Here is a 25425-nt window from a genome sequence, read left to right as displayed (position 1 = left end):
AGCCCGCTTGATTGGCACCCCATCCACCTCCCTAAACATTCACTCCCTTCACCACCGGCGCACTGTGGCTGCAGTGTGTACCATCCACAGGATGCACTGCAGCAACTCGCCAAGGCTTCTTCGACAGCACCTCTCAAACCCGCGACCTCTACCACCTAGAAGGACAAGAGCAGCAGGCACATGTGAACACCACCACCTGCACGTTCCCCTCCAAGTCACACACCATCCCGACTTGGAAATATATCGCCGTTCCTTCATTGTCGCTGGGTCAAAATCCTGGAACTCCCTTCCTAACAGCACTGTGGGAGAACCGTCACCACACGGACTGCAGCGGTTCAAGAAGGCGGCTCACCACCACCTTCTCAAGGGCGATTAGGGATGGGCAATATATGTCGGCCTCGCCAGCGACGCCCACATCCCATGAACAAATAAAAAAACCACATAAAACACAGATGCAGGTCCCATCCCTATGTTTACACATTGATGAGTTATGTTAAAACATTGAATGAAGGTTGCGCATTAATAAATCCCACATCCTCCAATCTGCACACCAGACCTCACCAATCTGCAGATCAGAGTTGGTATCAGGCCTGCGAGAGTGCGAGCACCAAGGTTTGCTGATGCACTAGAGACCTTGGTGCAAGAGGTGGACAGAAGGAGTGACATCCTATATCCATGGACTGTGGGGTGGGGAGGGGGGGCGGGTGCAAGAGGCCCTCCAGACATATATCCAAAAGACAGTGGGAGGCAGTGGGGGACGAAGTCAATGCCAGACGCACAGCATCATGAACATGGATGCAGTGCAGGAAGAAGTTCAATGCTTTGACATGAGTGGTCAAGGTGAGTGAGGTCAACTGTCAAGTGGCCTCTCTTAAGAATCATAAGAACATAAGAACTATGAGCAGGAGTAGGCCAATCGGCCCCTCGAGCCTGCTCCGCCATTCAATAAGATCATGGCTGATCTGATCCTAACCTCAAATCTAAATTCATGTCCAATTTCCTGCCTGCTCCCCGTAACCCCTAATTCCCTTTACTTCTAGGAAACTGTCGATTTCTGTTTTAAATTTATCTAATGATGTAGCTTCCACAGCTTCCTAGGGCAGCAAATTCCACAGACCTACCACCCTCTGAGTGAAGAAGTTTCTCCTCATCTCAGTTTTGAAAGAGCAGCCCCTTATTCTAAGATTATGCCCCCTCGTTCTAGTTTCACCCATTCTTGGGAACATCCTTACCGCATCCACCCGATCAAGCCCCTTCACAATCTTATATGTTTCAATAAGATCGCCTCTCATTCTTCTGAACTCCAATGAGTAGAGTCCCAATCTACTCAACCTCTCCTCATATGTCCGCCCCCTCATCCCCAGGATTAACCAAGTGAACCGTCTTTGTACTGCCTCGAGAGCAAGTATGTCTTTTCTTAAGTATGGACACCAAAACTGTATGCAGTATTCCAGGTGCGGTCTCACCAATACCTTATATAACTGCAGCAATACCTCCCTGTTTTTATATTCTATCCCCCTAGCAATAAAAGCCAACATTCCGTTGGCCTTCTTGATCACCTGCTGCACCTGCATACTAACCTTTTGATTTTCTTGCACTAGGACCCCAGATCCCTTTGTACTGCAGTACTTTCCAGTTTCTCGCCATTAAGATAATAACTTGCTCTCTGATTTTTCCTGCCAAAGTGCATAACCTCACATTTTCCAATATTGTATTGCATCTGCCAAATCTCCGCCCACTCACCCAGCCTGTCTATATCCCCCTGTAGGTTTTTTATGTCCTCCTCACTCTCTACTTTCCCTCCCATCTTTGTATCATCTGCAAACTTTGATATGTTACACTCGGTCCCCTCCTCCAAATCGTTAATATAGATTGTAAAGAGTTGGGGACCCAGCACCGACCCCTGCGGAACACCACTGGCTACTGGTTGCCAGTCCGAGAATGAACCATTTATCCCAACTCTCTGCTTCCTGTTAGATAACCAATTCTCCACCCATGCCAGAATATTACCCCCAATCCAGTGATTCTTTATCTTGAGCAATAATCTTATATGTGGCACCTTGTCGAATGCCTTCTGGAAGTCTAAATACACTACGTCCACTGGTTCCCCTTTATCCACCCTGTACGTTATGTCCTCAAAGAACTCAAGCAAATTTGTCAGACATGACTTCCCCTTCGTAAAGCCATGCTGACTTTGTCCTATTAAATTATGTTTATCCAAATGTTCTGCTACTGTCTCATTAATAATAGACTCCAAAATTTTACCCACCACAGATGTTAGGCTAACTGGTCTCCTACCAACTACACCACTCACTACACACCCCATCACCCATATACCAACAAACTCTTTCCATCAGTACTCAACTCTTCCAATCAGATGCTTCCTCTCACCCTTACACATTACCACTGCTTCAAGCCGCCCACCCACAACGCACAGGCCACACCCTGGCAGCTATTCAACCATGACAGGCACATCACCCAGACACACGTCCTGCTTTCTTGCAGGAGAAGGTGGCACATATCAGAAGGCAGCAAGTGGCAGTGGCATTTAGCTCCTCGAGCCTGTTCCACCATTCAATGAGATTATGGTGGACCTGTGACCTAACTCCATCTACCTGCCTTAGCCCGTATCCCTTAATACTCTTGGTTCACAGAAATCTATCAATCTCAGATTTAACATTCACAAGTTAGCTAGCATCAACTGCCATCTGCAGAAGAGAGTTCCAAATGTCTCCCACCCTTTGCATGTAGAAGCATTTCCTAACGTCACTCCTGCACCTCCTGGCTCTAAATGTTAGGCTATGTCCCTGCGTCCTATTGTTCACATCTAGGAGACCTCCAAAAACAGTTACAAATGTCTTGGCAACCAGAAGCAATAATCCAGCCTCTAGTAAATCCTGCATGGTCCCTTTAAGTAGCGCTGGTGGGGGGTCCTCCACGCACTCTAAGACACGTTCAGATAGTCGGGGTTAAGACTGTGCGTTGAGTTGAGCGTTAAGTCCCAAAATGGAGTCTATCACTTTAAATCAGCGCTGCACACTGACTGTATCCATTTTCTCCCTACTTTACATGATTCCAGCGTTCGTTATCTGCACCTGCGCTAACTCCTATACCAAGATGACGTCCGGCGCACATCACGCTGGAAAAGTGCGTGCGCATCCAAGATGCCATCTTGGATGTCAGAGAGGCCGTGTAGCGCCGAAACAATGGGCGCTACACGGCCCAATTTAGCGCCCTCAATCTCTATTTACTAGCTTAGTACCATAACCACTAGATCATTGCATCCTCAGTTATTCCTTCCATCTACCATCAACAGGTATTTTCAGCTCGGTGTCACTGAGCCATCACTTCCTGATTTGCCTCACATTCTTTTGCAAAGTAGAATTGCCAACTCTGCTTGGACATATTCCTGGAGGTTTCATCACATGACCTCCTGCCTCCAACCGCCCTGCCCCCACACTCCTGCCATTGGTTGCCTGACATCCCCATCCTCATGATGCCCCGCCTTCCCACGCCCATCGGAAAGTGAACAGACCCTTCATGACCCCATTGGATGATTCTTGACTGTCGGGAATGCCCAATATTTTTATAACTAGTAAACAAAAGCATTTAAAGAAACTTTTTAAGAAACACAATTTTTTTTAATGCCCCTATGATTTTGTTCCCGGGTTTTGCTCACAGCAGTGCCTTGGAGATTAATCTTTAATTCCTGGAGACTCCAGGGTAATCCTGGAGGGCTGGCAACCCTATCGCAAAGGGTCATTTTCCGATTTCGGAGAGGGAATTTTGGAAATTTGGGTGACTATCTTGGTTGGAAGACTTGTTGCTGGAATTTCCAAGGTCCACGGCTGAAAGCAAGGTGTTGTAAAATGACCCCAATCCATACTCCTCTCAAAAACAACAGGCCTTGGACTTCACCTGACAACATTTTACGTTTTCTTCTAATGACTGTGAGGAATCTTAGTGCTTGGGAATGAAGTACCTTCCATCACAGGCACCGTGTACCAGCTATAAAACACAGTAAAGCTTCCTGTGTCGTGCCCAACAATATTCCTCAGTCCCAACCTTGGAATAGCACTCCCTACTGCATCAGTGTGACAGTTTCAATTTCTAACAACAGGCAACTTATGGTATCTCTGAGTGCGATTTCAATGTAGGGCCCAGCTAGGACAATTTGTGCAGTAGACCTGTGCCCACCAGGAGCTGTGCAAAGTAATTTCACATTGGATCCTTACAGCCAGCAGATACGAACATACGAACATACAAATTAAGATCTTCAAGACTGGTGCCAACTATTAAACTTCAATACTACTTCAAGCAAGAGCTGGGAAGTCCTCAGGATCATCAGGATTGGGAGCACTTATCTTGTGTCATCTCTGCAGCTGGCACCTCTGGCCTAGTTTCAGTGATTCGCTTGGCTCTTCCACGACCTCTAGCACCACCTCGTCCGCCATTCGGCCCCTCGAGCCTGCTCTGCCATTTGATAAGATCATGGCTGATCTGATTGTGACCTCAACCCTATTTCCCGTCTACCTACTATAACCTTTGACTCCCTTGTTAATCAGGAATCTATCTAACTCAGCCTTAAAAATATTCAATGACCCTGCCTCAGGGGAAGGGAGTTCCACAGACTCACGACCCTCTGAGAGAAAAAATTTCTCCTCATCTCAGTCTTAAATGGGAGACCCCTTATTTTTAAACTGTGGTCCCTAGTTCTAGTCTCTCCCACAAGGGGAAACATCCTCTCAGCATCTACCCCTTCTAGTCCACTCAGGATCTTATATGTTTCAATAAGATCACCTCTCATTCTTCTAAACTCCAATGTATACAGACCCAACTTGTCCAACCTTTCCTCATAAGATAACCCCCTCATCCTAGGAATCAGTTGAGTGTTCCTTCTCTGAACCGCCTCTAAAGCAATTATGTCCTTTCTTAAATGAGGAGACCAAAACTGCACACAGTATTCTAGATATGGTCTCACCAATTCCCTGTACAATTGTAGCAAAACATCTCTACTTTTATATTCCATTCCCCTTGCAATAAATGACAACATTCCATTTGCCTTCCTAATCATGGAAGATGGAGAAAACATCCCTTTCATCCTTTTATGCAAGATTTAGGAACGTAGGAACAGGAGTAGTCAGCCCCTCGAGCCTGTTCTGCCATTCAATTAGATCATGGCTGATCTGTATCTCAACTCCATTTACCTGCCTTTGCTCCATATCCCTCGATACCCTCACCTAACAAAAATCTATCGATTTCAGTCTTGAAATTTTCCATTGACCCCCAGCATCAACAGCTTTTTGGGGGAGAGATTCCAGATTTCCACTAACCTCTGTGTGAAAAAGTGTTTCCTGATTTCACTCCTGAACAGCCTAGCTCTAATTCTAAGATGTGACAGACCAGATACATGAACAGTAATCCCCAAATAGTAACGATTCAAGAATAGAATTCCACCCTGTCCCCCAACATGGATTCCTGCCCCTGGAGCGTGCCTACTGAAAAATCAGTTGACCTCAACCCCGGCCCATGTTCAAATGCCTGTGTCGTTTTCCGATTTGCGCTCTCGGTGGAAAGGGCTCTGTGCCGTTAGTGCCAGTAGCGGAATCATCTGCTCTGGTACCTGCAATTACAGAGCGCCTCCGACTGGCAATACAGAGATGGGATCTGATATGAGCAGGACTCGCAGGTCTCCCTGCACCACGAGCATTATGGAGGAAGGCACTTCTGGGACCAGAACATAACGTCTACCAGTTCAGGCCAGAACCCACCCTCGCGTGTTGTTTTTCTGAGGTAGAAAGTCGGCGGCTCAGAGTCTCAGAGTAGGACATTTGGACAATGGTCTCCAAGCCCCAAGTTCAATGAAAGAAAGAACTTACATTTATATTACAACGAGCCTACAGCACAGAAACAGGCCATTCAGGCCAACTGGTCTATGCTGGCGTTTATGCTGCACACGTGGCTCCTCCCACCCCTCTTCATCTAACCCTACCAAGATATCCTTCTATTCCTTTCTCCCTCATGTGCTTATTTAGCTTCCTTATAAATGCATCGATGCTATTTGCCTCAACTAATCCTAGTGGTAGCACGTTCCACATTCTTACAACTCTTTGGGTAAAGGAATTTCTCTTGAATTCCCTCTTGGATTTATTAGTGATTATCTTGTATTTATGACCCCTAGTTTCCCCACAAGGGGAAACATTTGTCTCTACGTCTGCCCTATCAAACCCTTTAATTATCTTAAAGACCTCTATCACGTCACCCCTCAGCCTTCTCTTTTCTAGAGAAAAGAGCCCCAGCCTGTTTAGTCTTTTCTGATAATTATATCCTCTCAGTTCTGGTATCATCCTTGTGAATCCTTTTTGCACCTTCTCCAATATTTCTATATCCTTTTTATAAGATGGAGAACCAAACTGTGCACAGTATTCCAAGTGTGATCTGTACAAGTTTAACATATCTTCACTTTTTTTCAATTCTGTCCCTCTAGAAATGAACCCCAGTGCTTGGTTTGCCTTTTTTATGGCCTTATTAACCAGTGTCGCTACAATTTGTGTATCTGTACCCTGAGATCCCTTTGCTCCCGTACCCCATTTGGACTCTTATTACCCAAGCAGTATGTGACCTCCTTATTCTTCCTACCAAAGTGCATCACCTCACATTTATCTATATTGAAATTCATTTGACAATTTCAAGCCCAGGCCTTTCATGACCTCAGCATGTTCCAAAGCACTTCACAACCAATGAAATACTTTTGAAGTGTAGTCTTACAGAAGGTAGTTGAGGGATAAATATTAGCCAGGGCACCAGGGAGAACTCTGCTGCTCTTCTTCAATATAGTGCCATGGGATCTTTTACATCCACCTGAGAGGGCAGACAGGGCCTCGGTTTAAAGTTTCATTAATGCTCCTCCATTAATGCTGCATTCCCTCAATACTACACTGGAGTGTCAGCTTAGATTATGTGCTCAACTCTCTGGAGTGGGGCTTGAACCTACAACTTTCAGATTCAGAGGTAAGAGTACTACCCACTGAGCCACTTAAAACATCAGTGCGGTTTGCAGTAAAGCTGCCAACTTGGGCTCAGAAGGGGAGGGAGACATGAGCCTGTGAACACAAACACCCACCACTCAACTGATAAAAGCCCGTCGTGTAGACACTGTGCTAACAGCGCTATCAGATCCGACCCATGGTTTGCGATCGCCCCACTAGATTTCCTGAATCGGTTCTAGAGTGTGGATTGGACCCATGGCCTTCTGACTCAGAGACCAGAGTGAACCCTAGAAACCTATTTCCCGCAGTTGATACACAGTTTATGAAGGCTGGGGTAACTGTCTGTTTTAACTGAACACGAGTCCAAACTTAAAATGACAGTGACATCTGTAGCGGGGGACAAGAAGCTTGTCATAGGAACAAACACAATTAATGCCACCAACTGTACAGTGGGACTTGGGATTATTCCAGCATTGATCCAATGATGGATTCACTTGTGTGCACTTTGTTTAAAAAAAAAACTTGGCACCAAAGATTATCATCTCTTAAAACGTTCCAGGAGGGTGGGTAATTCTATACAGCATTGCAAAATCGGGGGAATCACAGCCATGTGGGCTGCTCAGAAATAGCCAGCACCAGACTTTTGATTGACTGTTGGGAATTTGGTGAAGTGGGGTTTTCCAGTGAGAAAACAATTCCTCTTTCATCCTATTACGATAAGAGCTGTTGTCTTTTCGTTAATGCACTTGTTATGTGCCAAAACTGGGGCCTCTGTCTGGAATCTGCTGCTGACTCACTGGACGTGTGTGGACATTCCTGTTTTTATCATTGCTGCAGCTGCCTCCTTTTTGGCCCAGCTCCAAAAATGGCCCCCAACCGACTTTCCTCTTCAGAGAAGGAGATCGTAGGAAAACGGTCAAGCTGTTCTAACTTTATCTTTTCTCTTACACTCCCCTGTGTCTGGTCTAGTTTTGTAATGAGTGTTCCGCCAGGGGTTGCTAACCCTTCAGGATTGTCCTAGATTAAGTTTGGACAGCTCTTTCAAAGAGCCGGCACAGGCACGACAGGCCAAATGGCCTCTTTCTGTGCCGTAAGATTCTATGATTCAACGAGTCTCCAGGAATTAAAGATTAATCTCCTGGTCACTGCTGCGAGCAAAGCAGGGAGAAAAATCACTGGCGAGTTAAAATAAATTGTGTTTTTTTTTTCATTTATCTTCTGTTTATTAGTTATAAAAATGTTGGAGACGGATAAAAAAGGCTGTTTGGCTGGGCGGGGCGGTTGGTGGCAGGAGATCATGTGATGAAACCTCCAGGAATATGTACAATTTCAAAATTTGCGGACGACACCAAATTGGGGATTATAGTTAATTCCGATGAGGATTGCGACAAAATTGCAAAATGGGCATGTAATTGGCAAATGAATTTCAATATAGGTAATTGTGAGGTATTACATTTTGGTAGGAAGAATAAGGAGGCAACATACTGCATGGATAATAAGAGTCTAAATGGGGTAGAGGAGCAGAGGGATCTGGGGGTACAGATACACAAATCACTAAAAGTAGTGATGCAGGTTAATAAGGTCATAAAAAAGCAAACCAAGCATTGGGGTTCATTTCTAGAGTGATAGAATTGAAAAGCAGAGAAGTGATGTTAAACTTGCGTAGAACCTTGGTTAGGCCACACTTGGAGTACTGTGAACAGTTCCGGTCTCCATAATTATAGAAAGGATATAGAGGCACTGGAGAAGGTGCAAAAAAGATTTACTAGGATGATATCAGAACTGAGAGGTTACACCTATCAGGAAAGATTGAGCAGGCTGGGGCTCTTTTCTCTAGAAAAGAGAAGACTGAGGGGTGACCTGATAGAGGTTTTTAAGATTATGAAAGGGTTTGATTGGGTAGACGTAGAGAAGATGTTTCCACTTGGGGGGTAGACCAGAACGAGGGGCCATAAATATATGATAGTCACTAATAAATTCAATAGGGAATTCAGGAGAAACTTTACCCAGAGAGTGGTTAGAATGTGGAACTTGCTCCCGCAAGGAGTAGTTGAGGTGAATAGCATAGATGCATTTAAAGGGAATCTAGCTAAACACACCGGGAAGAAAGGAATAGAAGGATATTCTGATAGGATTAGATGAAGTAGGGAGGGAGGAGGCTCGTGTGGAGCGTAAACATGGCATGGACCTGTTGGGCCGAATGGCCTGCTTCTGTGCTGTGCATTCTATGTAATCTATGCAATGTCCAACCAGAGTTGGCAACCCTAGATCCAGGCAAAGTGGTCCAGAAAACCTGTTTGACTGTGCTGCAGCCTCCTGACAGGATTTGAACCCAGGAATTCGGCATTAAGTTCCCTTCTGTTCATTGACAATCTGGGGAAGGACATGGGCATCAGAGTAATTAAAATCTGTGCATGATACCAAATTGTGTGGCAGACTCAGAATCTAATATGGTAATAGATTGCAAATGAATTTGAATGGATTGGGTAAAAGAAAGAAAAAAGGAAAGACTTACATTTACACAGTGCCTTTAATGACCTCAGGATGCCTCAATGCGCTTTACAGCCAATGAAGTATTTTTAGAAGTGTGGTCACTATTGTAATGTAGGAAACATGGCAGCCAATTTGCGCACAGCAAGGTTCCACAAACAGCAATTTAATAATGACCAGTTAATCTGTTCTTTAGTGATATTGGTTGGGGGATAATATTGGTCAGGACACCACAGAGAACTCCTCTGCTCTTCTTTGAAATAGTGCCATGGGATTTTTTATGTCCACCTGAGAAGGCAGACGAGGCTTCAGTTTAACGTCTCATCCGAAAGACCTTCGACAGTGCAGCGCTCCCTCAGAAATGCACTGGGAGTGTCACCATGGATGATCTGCTCAAGTATTGGGAGAAGAACTTGAACCCATGATCTTCTGACTCCAAGGTGAGGCTGCTACAAGTGTGCAGTTATGCACTTGGCTCAACTTAATAAGGGCATGGGATATAACATGAGTCGACATTGGTTTAAAGGCAACAGAGGGAGATAGATTCAAGGTAACTTGCGAAGGAGGAAGACTTGGGAGTGAGCATTGACCATCCCTCTTGTCATTTAATCACTCTTGCCCTCCACCCTATCATAGACCTTCCCCTTTGATATTTCCTCCCCCCCCCTCCCCATTTTTTCCTGGCTCTGCACTTGCTTAAAAACTGTATAATCTCTAACATCTTCCAGTTCTGATGAAAGGTCATTGATCTGAAACATTAACTCTGTTTCTCTCTCCACAGATGCTACCTGACTTGTATTTCTAGCACTTTTTGTTTTTATTTCAGATTCTAGAGGAGGTAGTTTAGACTGATTCTTCTGGATAAAAAGATGATCACAAGACACGGAAGGCAAACCCGTGAAGCAGTAACTGGTGCTGATAGGGTGCTGAGGTGTATTCATAGGAGGACTGACTATAAGACAAAACGTAGTATTTTGTTCTTGTACAAGTCCTTGGTCAGACCTCAACAATAAGAACAACAACTTGCATTTAACATAGTAAAACGTCCCAAGGCGCTTCGCAGAAGTGATTATCAAACAGAATTTGACACCGAGCCACATAAGGAGATATTAGGACAGGTGATCAAAAGCTTGGTCAAAGAGGTAGGTTTTAAGGAGCGTCTTAAAGGAGGAGAGAGAGGTAGAGAGGCAGAGAGGTTTAGGGAGGGAATTCCAGAGCTTAGGGTCTAGACAGCTGAAGGCTCGACCGCCAATGGTGGAGCGATTAAAATCGGGGATGCCAAGAGGCCAGATTTGGGGGAGCGCAGAGATCTTGGAGGGTTGTAGGGCTGGAGGAGGTTACAGAGATAGGGTGGGGTGAACCCATGGAAAACATGAAAACAAGGATGAGAATTTTAAAATTGAGGAGTTGCCAGACCCGGAGCCAATGTCGGTCAGTGAGCACAGGAGTGAGGGTGAACGGGACTTGGTGGGAGTTAGGATACGGGCAGAAGAGTTTTGGATGAGCTCAAGTTTATGGAGGGTGGAAGATGGGAGGCTGGCCAGGATAGCATTGGAATAGTCGAGTCTAGAGGTAACAAAGGCATGGAAAAGGGTTTCAGCAGCAGATGAACTGAGGCGGGGGCGGAGACAGGCGATGATAGGGAGATGGAAGTAGGCAGACTCATCTCAGGGTCAAATAGGATGCCAAGGTTGCGAACGGTCTGATTCAGCCTCAGACAGTGGCTCGGGAGAGGGATGGAGTCGGTGGCTAGGGAACGGAGTTTGTGGCAGGGATCAAAGACAGTTCGAACACCGTGTCCAGTTTTGGTCTCCTCACATGATGGGTGATATTGAGGCTTTGGAAAGGGAACAGAGGAGGGCCACAAGATTAATCCTCAGTTTTAAGCATCTTAGTTACCCAGATAGGCTCAAAGAGCTGGGTCTCTACACACTGGGGTGCACCTTGCTGCTGTCATCTGCATCGTTGGTAGGTTGATAGGTTGGGTTGGAATCTTTGCCTCCTGGAAGGTTTCCCTATGGTTACTCACCTCTCGTCAGAGAGTAAGTAAACTGGAGAAAGTTAATGAGAATGCAAATTATACAAGTTCTGTTGGAAAGATGGCGTTTGAGAGACTGAATGACGATTTCTCGACCCCTGCTTTTTGACTCACGTTGGTGGTGGTGGGTGGGGGCGGGCACAGTTCCCCAGGCAGCACCCACCTCGCCTGAGTTTGCTCACATCCCGGAGCCTTGTCCAATATTTGTATCTCAGTCAACACCACCAAAAACAGATATTCTAGTCATTTTCACATCGCTGTTTGTGGGATCTTGCTGTGCACATATTGGCTGCCGCGTTTCCTACATTACAACAGTGACTACACTTCAAAAATACTTCATGGGCTGTAAAGCGCTTTGGGACGTCCTGAAGTTGTGAAAGGCGCTATATAAATGCAAGTCTTTTTTTCTTCACGTGCAAGTCTAGACAGTGAGTGTTGGGAGCTGAGCCAGGTCCTGTCCTAAAGCAGCGTTTTTAAAAGGGAGCTGGATTGGTGTCTGTCGAGGTAGAGGGTCATTAGAGGTAATAAAGCAGAACTGCTTGATTTTTGTTTTCTAGGGGACATAGGGGAAGGAAATTAGGCCAGGAACTTCCTCAGAGCTGCTCCCGTTCTGCTGCCATAACTCCGTAACGCGCCAAAATGGTGTTGTTGTGTGTAAATGGAGTTCCCACTGCACCTCTGGCAAAGTTACGGCAGAGCAGGAGCAGCTCGGAGGAAATTCCCGGCACGGGGGTCACCGGGAAGTGATCAGGAATGAACAGTCCATTGGCTCCTTGCTTTCTTAAGCTCTTAGGAGGACTGAGTCACAACTCGGTTGGGCTATTCTTTATCTGGCCCACACACACACACCATACGCACACAACACACACACAACACACACATACGATACACACATACGGCACACACACCACGCATTGCTGCGGCCTTTATTTTGGTTCAAGATAATGTCATTTTGGAAAGGGGGTTCTCTCCCATCTTTGGGCATGTCAACTGTTGCAGAATCAAGTGAGGACATTTCAGGATGACGGAGGGTGGGGTGGGGGAAGGGAAATGTCCGTAATTAAATTCAAAATAAGAGGAAGCTGCCAATGAATGGAGAGGGGAGATAAAGAATTTGTTCCGACACTCTAGGCTGGCTGTCCAAACGTACTTTTTAAATTGACCTCATCGTCCCTCCTTTCAGCCTTGGCTCAGTGGGCTCTGAGTCAGAAGATATGGATTCAAGTCCCACTCCAGAGATTTGAGCGCATAGTCCAGGGCTGACACATCAGTGCAATACTGAGGGAGTGCGTTTACAGCCAGTGAAATACCTTTCAAGTATAGTCACTGTTGTGATGTAGGAAACGCGGCAGCCAATATGCACACAGCAAGGTCCCACAAACAGCAATGAGATAAGATAATCCGTTTTAGTGATGTTGGTGGAGGGAAAAAAATTGGCCAGGTCACCGGGGAGTATTCCCCGCCATTAGAAATAGGAGCAGGAGTAGGCCATACGGCCCGTGGAGCCTGCTCTGCCATTCAATCAGACCATGACTGATCTTCAACCTCAACTCCACTTTCCTGCCCAATTGTCATATCCCTTGATTCCCCTAGAGTTCAAAAATTTATCTATCTCAGCCTTGAATATACCGGGGAGAAGGTCCCGTCTGCAATCTCTGGTGGATGTAAAAGATTCCATGGCGCTATTTCGAAGAAGAGCAGAGGAGTTCTCCCCGGTGTCCTGGCCAAGATTTATCGCTCAAACAACATCACTAAAGCAGATTGTGGAAAATTGCCCAGGTATGTCCTGTCCACAAAAAGCAGGACAAGTCCAATCTGGCCAATTAACACCCCATCAGTCTACTCTCAATCATCAGCAAAGTGATGGAAGGTATTGTCGACAGTGCTATCAAGTGACACTTACTCACCAATAACCTGCTCACCCCGATGCTCAGTTTGGGTTCCGCCAGGACCACTCGGCTCCAGACCTCATTACAGCCTTGGTCCAAACATGGACAAAAGAGCTGAATTCCAGAGGTGAGGTGAGAGTGACTGCCCTTGACATCAAGGCAGCATTTGACCGAGTGTGGCACCAAGGAGCCCTAGTAAAATTGAAGTCAATGGGAATCAGGGGGAGTCATAGCTAGCACAAAGGAAGATGGCAGTGGTTGTTGGAGGCCAATCATCTCAGCCCCAGGACATTTCTGCAGGAGTTCCTCAGGGCAGTGTCCTAGGCCCAACCATCTTCAGCTGTTTCATCAATGACCTTCCCTCCATCATAAGGTCAGAAATGGGGATGTTCGCTGATGATTGCACAATGTTCAGTTCCATTTGCAAGTCCTCGGATAATGAAGCAGCCCGTGCCCGCATGCAGCAAGATCTGGACAACATCCAGGCTTGGGCTCATAAGTGGCAAGTAACATTCGTGCCAGACAAGTGCCAGGCAATGACCATCTCCAACAAGAGAGAGTCTAACCACCTCCCCTTGACATTCAACAGCATTACCATCGCCAAATCCCCCACCATCAATATCCTGGGGGTCACCATTGACTAGAAACTTAACTGGACCAGCCATATAAATACTGTGGCTACAAGAGCAGGTCAGAGGCTGGGTATTCTGTGGTGAGTGACTCACCTCCTGACTCCCCAAAGCCTTTCCACCATCTACAAGGCTCAAATCAGGAATGTGATGGAATACTCTCCACTTGCCTGGATGAGTGCAGCTCCAACAACACTCAAGAAGCTCGACACCATCCAGTACAAAGCAGCCCGCTTGATTGGCACCCCATCCACCACCCTAAACATTCACTCCCTTCACCATCGGCGCACAGTGGCTGCAGTGTGTACTATCCACAGGATACACTGCAGCAATTCGCCAAGGCTTCTTCAACAGCACTTCCCAAACCCGCGACCTCTACCACCTAGAAGGACAAGAGCAGCAGGCACATGGGAACAACAAAACCTGCACATTCCCGTCCAAGTCACACACCATCCCGACTTGGAAATATATCAGCGTTCCTTCATCGTCGCTGGGTCAAAATCCTGGAACTCCCGACTTAACAGCACTGTGGGAGAACCTTCACCACACGGACTGCAGCGGTTCAAGAAGGTGGCTCACCACCACCTTCTCAAGGGCAATTAGGGATGGGCAATAAATGCTGGCCGTGCCAGCGATGCCCACATCACATGAATGAATAAAAACAAAAGATTATCTTATCTCAGTGCTGTTTGTGGGATCTTGCTGTGCGCATATTGGCTGCCACGTTTCCTACATTACAACAGTGACTACACTTGAAAGGTACTTCATTGTTTGTAAACACTTTGGGATGTCCTGAGATCATGAAAGCGCTATATCAATGCAAGTCTTTCTTCCTTTCTTTTTAGCTCGTCTTCTCTCCTTCTCAATTATAATGTCCCGCGGGCCTTACATCTTCGCCAAGGCCTCTTAATTAAAAACAAGATGATTGAGCAGAGCTTCTCAGCTTTGACAATCAATCCCCTTTAGATTCAGCTTCCTCTCTGCCAAAAAAAACCACAAAGAATTGTTTTTCACAAGAGGGCAGAGAAATTAAAGACACCATTTTATGAAATCGTGCTCCGGATGTGGAGCCTTGTCCGGCCGGGAATTAATTCACGTGCTCATTATCTATCCACTTACGCTTCTGTAAACTTACCCCTTACGTTTCTTGGCTCTGGATCAAGGCTGTGATGAAGTGAGGAGCCGGTAATTCTGGTGGAACCCAAACTGAGTGTCAGTGAGTAGGAACATAGGGACAGGAGGAGGCCATTCAGCCGCTCGAGCCTGTTCGTCATTTAATTAGATCATGGCTGATCTGTATCTTACCTCCATCTATCCGCCTTGGTTCCATAACCCTTAATACCCTTGCCTAACAAAAATCTATCAATCTCAGTCTTGAAATTTTCAATTTACCTCCAACCTCAACAGCTTTTTGGGGGAGAGAGAGTTCCAGATTTCCACTACCTTTTGTGTGAGGAAGTTCTTCCTGACACCGCCCTGACAGCCTAGCCCTAATTTTAAGGTTATTCCCCCTTGTTCTGGACAGTCCCACCAGAGGAAATAGTTTCTTTCTATCTACCCTATCAAATCCTTTAATCATCTTAAATACTTCAATTAGATCACCCCTTGATCTTCTATATTCAAGGGAATACAAGCCTAGTCTGTGCAACCTGTCCTCATAATTTAACCCTTTTAGCCCCGGTATCATTCTGGTGAATCTGCGCTGCACCCCCTCCAAGGCCAATATATCCTTCCTGAGGCGCGGTGCCCAGAACTGAACTGTGATCAGTTTCCAGATGGGGTCTAACCAGAGCTTTATATAACAGTAATATAACTTCCACCCCTTTATATTCCAGCTGCTTTGAGATATAGGCCATCATTCTATTCTCCTTTTTAATTATTTTTTGTACCTGTCCACTAGCTTTTAGTGATTTCTGTACTTGGACCCCTAAATCTCTCTGCTCATCCACAGTTTCTAGCTTCTCACCATTTAGAAAATACTCCGATCTAGCTTCCTAAGGTCCAAAGTGCCACATAATAGGCTTGTCAGCAAAGCTGAAGCCCATGGGATAAAAGGGGCAGTGGCAGCATGAGTACAAAATTGACAAAATATTTAGGTGAATGGTTGTTTATCAGACTTGAGTACAGTGGTGTTCCCCAGGGGTCGGTACTGGGACCACTGCTTTTTTTGATATATATTTATGACTTGGACTTGGGTGTACAGGGCACAATTTCAAAATTTGCAGATGGCTCAAACCTTGGAAGGGTAGTGAACAGTGAGGAGGATAGTGATAGACTTCAAGAGGACATAGACAGGCTGGTGGAATGGGTGGACACGTGGCAGATAAAATTTAACGCAGAGAAGTGTGAAGTGATACATTTTGGCAGGAAGAATGAGGAGAGGCAATAAAAACTAAAGGGTACAATTCTAAAGGGGGTGCAGAAACAGAGAGACCTGGGGGTATATGTGCACAAATCGTTGAAGGTGACAGGACAGGTTGAGAAAGCAGTTAAAAAAGCATACAGGATCCTGGGCTTTATAAATAGAGGCATAGAGCACAAAAGCAAGGAAGTTATGATGAACCTTTATAAAACACTGGTTCGGCCACAACTGGAGTATTGCGTCCAATTCTGGGCACCGCATTTTAGGAAGGATGTGAAGGCCTTAGAGAGGGTGCAGAAAAGATTTACTAGAATGGTTCCAGGGATGAGGGACTTTAGTTACGTCGATAGACTGGAGAAGCTGGGGTTGTTCTCCTTAGAGCAGAGAAGGTTGAGAGGAGATTTGATAGAGGTATTCAAAATCATGAGGGGTTTAGACAGAGTAGATAGAGAGAAACTGTTCCTATTGGCAGAAGGGTTAAGAACCAAGCGACATAGATTTAAGGTAATTGGCAAAAGAACCAAAGGCAACATGAGGAGGAACTTTTTTTACACAGCGAGTGGTTGTGATCTGAAATGCACTGCCTGAGGGGATGGTGGAGGCAGATTCAATCGTGGCTTTCAAAAGGGAATTGGATAAATACTTGAAGGAAAAACATTTGCAGGGCTACGGGGAAAGGGCGGTGGTATGGGACTAACTGGATTGCTCTTGCAGAGAGCCAGCACAGGCTCGACGGGCGAATGGCCTCCTTCTGTGCTGTAACCATTCTATGATTCTATGACCTCACACTTCCCCACATTGAACTCCATCTGCCACAGTTTTGCCCATTCACTTAATCTATTAATGTCCCTTTGCAACTTTCTGCTCCCATCTACATTATTTACTGAGCCACCTAACTTAGTGTCATCAGCAAACTTAGATATATGGCTCTCTATTCCTTCAACCAAGTAATTTATAAATGTAGTGAAAAGCTGTGGCCCCAGTACAGATCCCTGTGGGACACCACCAGTCACATCCTGCCAATTTGAGTACATATCCATCATCCTTACTCTCTGTCTCCTACCTCCTAATCAACTCCCTATCCAAGCCAATAGATTGCCTCTAATTCCATACGCTCTTATTTTTGTTAACAGTCTTTTATGTGGAACCTTACTGAATGTCTTCTGGAAGTCCATATAATTAACATCCATAGACACTCCCTTATCTACTATGTTAGTTACCTCAAATTATTCAACTAGGTTTGTTAGACATGACTTACCCTTTACAAAGCCATGCTGGCTCTCTCTGATCAGCTCATATTTGTTCATGTGCTCAGTCACTCTGTGCCTGTAGGTTATTGGTGAGTAGGTGTTGCTTGATCCTACTACTGTTGACTCCTCTCATCACCTTACTGATGGTTGGGAAGAGCTTGATAGGGTGGTAATTGGCCGGGCGGATAGATTTGTCTTGCTTTTTATAGATAGGACATAATTGTGTTGGGTAAATGTCAGTGTTATGGCTGAGACTGGAATGGGGATCTGGCTAGTTGTGTTGCACAGGTCTTCAGTTCTACAGCTAGGACGTTGTTGGCCTTTGCTGTGTCCAGTGCATTCTTAACATCACGTGGAACTAACTGGGCTGGCTGGACATTGGCACCTGTGATAATGGGGACCTCGAAAGGAGTCCAAGAGGATCCTTCACTTGGCACTTCTGGTTGAAGACACTTGCAAACGCCTCAGCCTAGTCTTTTGCACTCACGTGCTGTTTGAGGATGAGGTTGTTAATGGAACCGTCTCCTGTTAGTTGCCCAACTGTTCACCCCCATTCTAGGCCGGATGTGGTAGGGCTACATAAGGTAGAACAGTGGCTGCACTTTGCAAGTACTCCCAGGATGTCCTGAGGATATGACAAGGCCCAAATTAAATGCACGTTCTTTCTTTAACAATCATTCACTTGCTGAACCAGGGTGACTGAAACACACTCTAAAAATAGAAAGTATATTACAGGTTGGTCAGCACCTGAAAGAGAACAAAGGGTTAACATTTAGATATGACCCATCATGAGGAACTTCCTGCATGCGAAGGCTGTCTCATTCGGGGGATAGATAAGCAGACATTTGAAGGACAAGGTCAGAGGGATGAGTCAGACAGGGCTCCCACAAAGAAGGGAAAACTGCAGAATGAAGATGATAGTGGGAGAATTTTAGATATTTTGTCTAACCTATTCTGTAAGTCTCTACCTCTTTCCCCAAATTCAAGGGCTCCCTCAATTTGGTTCAAGTCCAGGAGACAGTACAATGTCGAGAAGCAAGGCTGATCCATTGCATCAGAAGACAGAGCTATTAGGATAGAGAAAATTGGGGTTGTAAGCCTGAAAAGATCGTTGTGAGGGGGTCCCACAGGTGTAGATAGTAAATGGTACAGAGAAACTAAATCTGCAACATTACCTCAAATTACATTGAGGGCATGGTAGCCTAATGGTTCTGGTTCTGGATTAGCAACCCATAGGTTGTGGGTCAAAATCGCACAATGACAAGTTGTGAAATTGAATTCGATATCTGTTAGAATTCGTGGGTTGGCATCAGAAAAAAAATGAACTTGAAAGCTGCCGGATTGTTATAAAAACCCAACTCGTTCAGTAATGTCCTCCAGGGAAGGAAACCTGTCTCTCCCCCCACCCCACCCCTACCCAGTCTGGATTACACGTGACTCCAGTCCCACACCACATGATTGAATCTTAATGCCCTCAGGGCAAGCGGGGATGGGCAATAAATGTTGCCTTGTCCAATGTTAACCACATCCCAGGAGGAAAACAAATTATATAAAACCATGACAGTAGGACAAGAGACAGATTCGAATGAATGGAAAGCAAATTTAGAGTTAATATCATGTGTTACTGATACATGAACTGGACTTCTAAATAGAGTAGTGGAGACCAAAACCTTGCAATCAGTTAAGAAGCAGTTGGGAGAGGAAGGGTGTTGACTGTTTTCTGGATGGATGAGCTTGGATGGGCTTCTTTCATTTGTATCTACCTTCTGATTTTGTGAAGATAAGCTGAGGCCTTTAAGATATTGGCAAAAGAACCAGAGGGGAGATGAAGAGAATTTTTTTTTTTTACACAGCGAGTTGTTATGATCTGGAATTCACTGCCTGAAAAGGTGGCGGAAGCAGGTTCAATAGTAACTTTCTAAAGGGAATTGGATAAATACTTAAAAGGAAAAATTTGCAGGGCTATGGGGAAAGAACAGGGGAGTGAGACTATTTGGAGAGCTCTTTCAAGGAGCCGGCACAGGCACCATGGGCCGAATGGCCTCCTTCTATGCTGCATGATTCTAAGGGGGGGATTTTAACCGCCAGAACAGGCGGGACAATGGCGGGTGGAGGGGTTAAATTGTAAAAAATGGGAAACTCGACACCAACCCACTGCGAACGCGCCAACCTCCGATTCAACCAGGGCAGGTTGGGGGTTGGACGAGTAACCTGCTCTGGAGAGGTGGTTGGTAATTATTACATGTTAATGAGGTTCCGTTCATCAGATTTTGGCAACCCTTTGGATTTAACGGCTGCCGGTCGGGTTTCTTGGGGCTCGGGGCAGGGTGAAGAACTCTGGAGTAATTCAAAGGGCAGCTAGATACAGGGATGGAGGAAAGTCTGTGTAGAATGATGAGCAAGACGAGCCCTAGTGCCCTCCCAGGGGTCGCCAACCCTCCCGGATTGCTTTGGCGTCTTCAGGAAATAAAGATTAATCTCCTGGACACTGCTGCGAGCAAAACCCAGGAGAAAAATCATAGGGGCATTAAAAAGATGATGAGTTTTTTTCAATTTCTTTGTACACTTTCATTTATTAGTTATAAAAATATTGGATATAGGGGGAAAAGGCTGTTTTACTGGGTGGGGCAGTTGGAGACACCCGCACAGTATATCACTGGAGCGTAAGTGAGGTCAACATGGCTTTTCTACGGAGCGCGTTAGCAATGTGCCAAGTGTTTGGGGGAAAGAAAAGGTCAAAGTTCGAGTGTGCCAATAGATTGGCTTTCTTTAAAAAGAAAAGATAAGGAATGGAGAATTTCTTTGGGGTCACATGATGAAACCTCCAGAAATAGAGTTGGTAACCCTAGCCCTCCCTCAGATCTACGTATATTTGGGATTCTTTACTTCTGGGCCCAAATTCATGAGCCAATTGTCCTTATTACGCTCACCTCCAACTGCATGCTGCTTCATTATTCCACACAAGATACAAAAACGGCACAGTGAGAAGCTCTGAAGTACATTGCGAAGAGATTTACAGCTGTTTTGGGACTAATGCACATTTGCGCGCATTAAAAAAAAAACAAATAACCAGCCTTTTACATCACAGTAGACAAGGTCGTCACCCATAACTTTTCACCCGCACAGTATATCACTGGAGCGTAAGTGAGGTCAACACGGCTATTCTACGGAGCGCGTGAGCAATGTGCCAAGTGTTTGGGGGGAAAGGAAAGGTCAAAGTTCGAGTGTGCCGATAGATTGGCTCTCTTTAAAAAGAAAAGAAAAGGAATGGAGAATTTCTTTGGGGAAACTGCACTGGTAAAACGAAACGTGGACAACCTGTGAAACGGATTTTCAAATAGGAATTGAGAAATTCCGTCTTGCAAGGAATGTATATTTTTGTCCCCTTGAACAAGACCTAGAAAGGTTAAGGCGGTGAACTTTGAACAGGAAAGACAAATACCTCCATGTTTATACTGCCAGAACCTATAATGGTTGCAAGCCTTTGTAACTTGCACAATAAACTAACATTTGCCTTTGCTGGCACTAGAAATCTATCAGCTATTGTAAATAAGGGCCCTCCGTGTTTATTTAGAGGATGTATGTGAATATTTACCAGAAGATATCCATTGTCCAGAATACGGCGCTACAGGCCGTTCGTTGTCTTTTGTATCTTGTTAACTTGAGACCTGGCTGACTGCAATCTGTCTCAGTATAAAATAAACCAGACTTGACAGAAAGGCTAGCCATTCCTCAGCAGTTAACTTGTCTCACAAGTCCCTGCCTTGCTTTTGTGAAGTTAGCTGTCGGCTCCAGATAAACTAGTTAGGAAGTCTCACTGGACCTTTTCTTTTAAAGGATGCTTCCCCATCTGGACCTCTCTAAAGAAGAAATCTCAGCATTGGGACTCCCCATAAGGGCCTCCTTTTAAGGAGACTCACTATCAGCCCCCTTTTAAAAGGAGTCAGGTCATCATCAGGACCCTTTATGGAGATGGTGTCTTCCATTTTTTATTACTCATTCTCAGGATGTGGGCATCAGTGGCAAGGCCGGCATTTGTTGCCTGTCCCCATTTGCCCTAAGAAGGTGGTAATACAACTGAGTGACTTGCTGGGCCACTTCAGAGGAAAGTTAAGAGTCAACCATGTTGGTGTGGGACTGGAGTCACGTATAGGCCAGACTGGGTAAGGAGGGTAGGTTTCCTTCCCTTAGGGACATTAGTGAACCAGTTGGGTTTTTATGACAATCCGACAACATCATGGTCACTTTTTACTGATACCAACCTTTTAAAAAAAATTTCCAGACTTTTTTTAAAACTGAATTCAAACTTTCAAACTGCCGTGGTGGAATTTGAATTCACGGTCTCTGGATTATTAGTCCAATAACACACCCACTACACCACCATATCCTGTTTAAGCACCCCGTGTGAAAGAGTCTAACCTTCAGTACCAGTGGCAGCTGGAGACCTTTTTGACAGATGGGGCACACTCTCTAGCCTATTACATTCTGAACTGCCAGTCAACCACTTATTTTTTTTTCATACCACGAGCTGCGAAATTGCCTCGATATCTTCCTGCCTTTCTTTATGACTTGCAGCACTAGGATCATCCTGTCTTGTTTTATAATTGTGCCCATTCCCCTCTAGAGATCTAAGAGAAAAAAACCTTTTGTTTAAGATTGCAAACAATAGCCCTGATTTTAACTGGTGATGAGAGGTGAACGTGAGGCCCAGGCCATTTTAACACCCAGGCATGATAAGTTGGGCCCGACTCCTGCCCGAACCCAGTGCCAACGGCTGGCGGGAAGGGGCGTGCGTGGCAGGAGGCCGTCACTGGGGATCCGTGGGAACTGTCTCCGGCAAAGGTAAGTCTAGAGGGAGGGGAAGTGATGGTGGGGGGAGATCCGGGGCAGGGAAGTCCCTAAGCGTCCTTGTGTTAACATTGCATCGGGATTTGAATGACATCACGTGTTTATATTAGGCCCTCGCCTGCCTGGGGCAAAGGGCCTGAGACACTGTCCGAATTGCACCGGTAAAAATGGTCAGTGGCGCAAGACGAGTGCGAATGCGGTGAGTAACATGTTGCTGCCATTTTAAACCTCCGCCCGCTCGCACCTTTCAGGTCGGGCGCCGGAGGTTAAACGGGGATAATATCTCCATCGGTCTCAAACGCCACCATTTGTTAAGCAACATCCCAACCCGAACGCCACAAATTTTCGTCTCTGCGGAGGCTTCCTCCTTAGGGAATCTGTAAGTTCACCGAAGCGGGCTATCCAGTTACCGTGGCAACGGGCCCTGTCCACATACGGAGAGTCGTTAGTTTCAACATACTGCATGTTTCCTCATGTAGAAATATTAAACTTTAGTCGCAATCAAATAAATGTTCAGTTACACTCTCGTAGTTTCTTATTAATAAAAACGTAACTAATAACAAGATACAGTGGAGTGTTTCCAGCATTTCCTGCTTTCGTTTCAGATTTCCAGCACCTGCAGTGTTTTTTTTTTGTTGCTCCATGCTGACCCTCAGGCCCTCTTCTGGAGATTGGAGACTTCCTCTGGAGCACTTCTTCCACCAGAGTCTGTTGTTTTAAGCTGACTGGTCCTGATTGCCAGTTGTTCCCTGAAGAGAGTTGGGAACAGAAGCAAACGCCCATGAGACGCGATGGGATTCACACCCAATTTCAACAAAACTGAACCAATTCCCATTCCCTTTGGCCGTATAGCGTCTCTGTGGGATAAACCACTTCCTATTAATTCAAAGAATTGAACGACTTCCCATCTGTAAAAAATTCTAGTAAAAACACAAAAAAGCTGGAACGGCAGAGCAGGTCGGACGGGTGCTGAAAAGAGGAAGACAACATTAATGGGATGCTTCATCAGAGCAGGATATCACCGGCCTAAGTCTTCCCGTACATTACAACAGTTACTGTATATGCTTCAAAAGTATTTCATTGTCTGTAAAGCACTTTGGGACGTCCTAAGGTCGTGAAAGGCACTGTATAAACGCATTCTCTTCCTTTTTTTCCTTTACAAACATACGAATTAAGAGCAGGAGTAGGCCATTCGGCCCCTCGAGCCTGCTCTGCCATTTGATAAGATCATGGCTGATCTGATTGTGACCTCAACCCTACTTTCCCGTTTGCCTACTATAACCTTTGACTCCCTTGTTAATCAGGAATCTATCTAACTCAGCCTTAAAAATATTCAATGACCCTGCCTCCACTGCTCTCTGGGGAAGGGAGTTCCACAGACTCATGACCCTCAGAGAAAAAATTTCTCCTCATCTCTGTCTTAAATGGGAGACTCCTTATTTTTAAACTGTGGCCCCTAGTTCTAGTCTCTCCCACAAGGGAAACATCCTCTCAGTATCTACCCCTTCTAGTCCCCTCAGCATCTTAGATGTTTCAATAAGATCACCTCTCATTCTTCTAAACCCCAGTGTATACAGGCCCAACTTGTCCAACCTTTCCTCATAAGATAACCCCCTCATCCCAGGAATCAGTCAAGTGAACCTTCTCTGAACCACCTCCAAAGCAATTATGTCCTTTCTTAAATAAGGAGACCAAAACTGCACACAGTATTCTCGATGTGGTCTCACCAATGCCCTGTACAACTGTAGCAAAACATCTCTACTTTTATATTCCATTCCCCTTGCAACAAATGACAACATTCCATTTGCCTTCCTAATCACTTGCTGTACCTGCATACTAACTTTTTGTGATTCGTGCACTAGGACACCCAGATCCCTCTGTACCTCAGAGTTCTGCAAACTCTCTCTATTTAAATAATATACTGCTTTTCTATTCCTCCTGCCAAAGTGGACAAGTTCACATTGTACTCCATCTGCCAAATTTTTGCCCACTCACTTAACCTATCTATATCCCTTTGCAGACTCCTTATGTCCTCTTCACAACTTACTTTCCCACCTACCTTTGTGTCATCAGCAAATTTAGCAACTGTACATTCGGTCCCTTCATCCAAGTCATTGATATAAATTGTAAATAGTTGAAGCCCCAGCACTGATCTCTGTGGCACTCCACTCGTTACATCTTGCCAACCTGAAAATGACCCATTTATGCCTTCTCTCTGTTTCCTGTTAGCTAACCAATCCTTTATCCATGCTAATATGTTACTCCCTACACCATGAGTTCTTATTTTGTGTGGTTGCCTTTGATGTGGCACCTTTAAGCTCCTTCACTTTCTCTCCCATTGTATACAGCTGCAATGAAACAAATACTTCTTCACTTTCGTTTTTATTGTACAGAATTCCAGGGGATTAGAACCGCCTCTCGTTTCCCTCTCGTTCCTCCGTGTTGGATCTACGTGATCCATTATTATGCTTGCAGGTATTCCCGGTAATAGGGCTAGATTTTTAAAATCGTGGGCGTCGTTAGCAAGGCCGGCATTCATTGCCCATCCCTAGTTGCCCTTGAGAAGGTGGCGGTGGGCCTTCTTCTTGAACATGCTGGTAGTGGTCTTGATACAAGCCAAGGGGCTAGCTAGGCCACGTCAGTGAGCAGTTAAGAATCGGGACTGGAGTCACGTGTAGGCCAGACTCGGGTACGGACATTAATGAGCCAATCCAACAGCTTCATGGTCACTTATACTAATACCGGCTTTTTATTTCCAGGTTTTTTTTAAAAACAATTCAAGTTCTACCGATCTTCCGCCAAAGTTACGGCATGAGGTCGGGAGGAGCCCTGCAGGAATTCAGGGCGAAAGAGAGGCCGGCAGAAGCTGAAGGAAGGAAGGAGGAATTAAGCACATAACTGGAAAAAGGTTAAAAAGAAAGAAAAAACAG

This window comes from Heptranchias perlo, chromosome 5, assembly GCF_035084215.1.
Source record: "Heptranchias perlo isolate sHepPer1 chromosome 5, sHepPer1.hap1, whole genome shotgun sequence".
Classification (NCBI taxonomy): domain Eukaryota; kingdom Metazoa; phylum Chordata; class Chondrichthyes; order Hexanchiformes; family Hexanchidae; genus Heptranchias; species Heptranchias perlo.
The sequence above is the reverse complement of the archived record's forward strand: the minus strand, read 5'-3'. Positions refer to the sequence as shown.